At 49.7% G+C, this 1,603-nt stretch overlaps 1 pseudogene; it reads right to left on the bottom strand.

Annotated features, from left to right (window-relative positions):
• Nucleotides 1–294: 294 nt before the first annotated feature.
• LOC139238030 (U2 spliceosomal RNA) lies at nucleotides 295–496 on the bottom strand (annotated as a pseudogene).
• Nucleotides 497–1,603: the final 1,107 nt, after the last annotated feature.

Here is a 1,603-nt window from a genome sequence, read left to right as displayed (position 1 = left end):
GGTGTGTAAGTATAAGGGTACATTCAGTGTGGCATAACAGTGTTACAGACATCACACAGTAAACAGGCATGCATACACAACAATACTCCCCCTAAGCATTTTTCATATCCTTCTTGTCATGACCAGGGGATTTGATCAGTGGTGGGCTATGGGAGGTTATGGTGAGGGTTTTTTTTTTTTTTTTGAAATTCGTAGCCAATCGTTCCAATTCTTTGTCAAATCACAAACACCAGAGGTCACCTTGGGCCCATTCAAGGATCACTCTGCGCCAATGCTCTTAGCCAAAAGGCCTAGAGCCACTGCACCGTTCCTGGAAGTACTGCAATACCAGGTTCGTGCCATGGAGGTGGATGGGTCAGGTCCCCCACACACCTCCTATTTCCAAAAAAGCAAGCATATACCTTCCTGATCCAGGGAGAACCACCTTGGGGTTATGGTGGTTACTCCCCTGTCAGGTCAGTTACGCATGATCTTAGCCAAAAGGCCGAGAAGCGTTATGGTGAGGGTTGTGTGGTTGCCAGGTGTGACCCCTGTACTTGAGACTGGCCTCGTACGTTTCCCCTCCCTCACACACAGACCATGTGGGTGTCACTGTTGTGGGATGGTGGGCAGGGCCACAAGACTGGGTGGGCTCCTTGTCCACCAATTGGGATGAGGATCAGGTCATCCCAGGGTTTGCCAGGGAAGCTGGAGGGGTATTGGCCTCATGCTCCTGGTGTTGGCCCTGGTGGCCAGGGATTGTAGGGTTGGTTGGATGCAGGTTGCCATTGGTGGTGGCTGAGTTGCCCATTGACTACTGTCTCTGCAGTGGGTCTGCTCCCACTACCTGTGTGTGTGTCCTGCAAGGGGCATCACATTCATTCCAAAGGTCCAGACTACATGGTCAGGTAGCCTGCTGGACCTGGAGGTCTTCCACAGGAGGATTCCATTGGTATCAGCATGGTCCCTGTAGGACCCAATGTCCTTTGGCAGTGTCCTACCGGTATACATGACACCTTGGCTCTGATCACACATAGTCGAGCCTGCATTATACATTCTAGCATTTGCATCATTTGTGGGTGTCCTGGTTTCAACAGACATGCTTACATTAGGCATTTCACATTCTCTATCATTATTGTTAAGCATAATAAACTTGTTCTTAACCTTACTGACACCTGCATTCATCGCATTAGTCACATTAGTTAAAACTGCATCACAATGCATTGTTACATTGCATACATTTTCATACTTGCACCCTTTAATCACATCTTTAGCTTTAAAGTCCGTGCACTCAAATAGTTGAAACTTCCCCTTTAAATTTCTTTGGTTACCGGTCTCCTTTAAGGGGGCCTTCAAATCCGATTGGCTGCTCGGTGTCACGTGATGCTCCTCCATGCTCACTCGTGGCATGGCGGTGGCTATTTTGATTATCGGTTCTGCTCCTCATGATGCGACCGCCATTTCCTGCAGGTGGGCTGTGGTGGTCTTTTCTTCCACACGGCCACTTCGCCTGATGTCGACCCTGTTCATGCAATTCCTGCCCAGCAGCGTGGGACTGTCGCCGGCTACAATCCACAGGGGGAGTTTGTTCAACACGCCGCCCTGGGAAACCTGGACGTCTATG

This window comes from Pristiophorus japonicus, chromosome 24 (assembly GCF_044704955.1).
Source record: "Pristiophorus japonicus isolate sPriJap1 chromosome 24, sPriJap1.hap1, whole genome shotgun sequence".
Classification (NCBI taxonomy): Eukaryota; Metazoa; Chordata; class Chondrichthyes; family Pristiophoridae; genus Pristiophorus; species Pristiophorus japonicus.
This window is presented reverse-complemented; position numbering and strand designations above follow the sequence as displayed.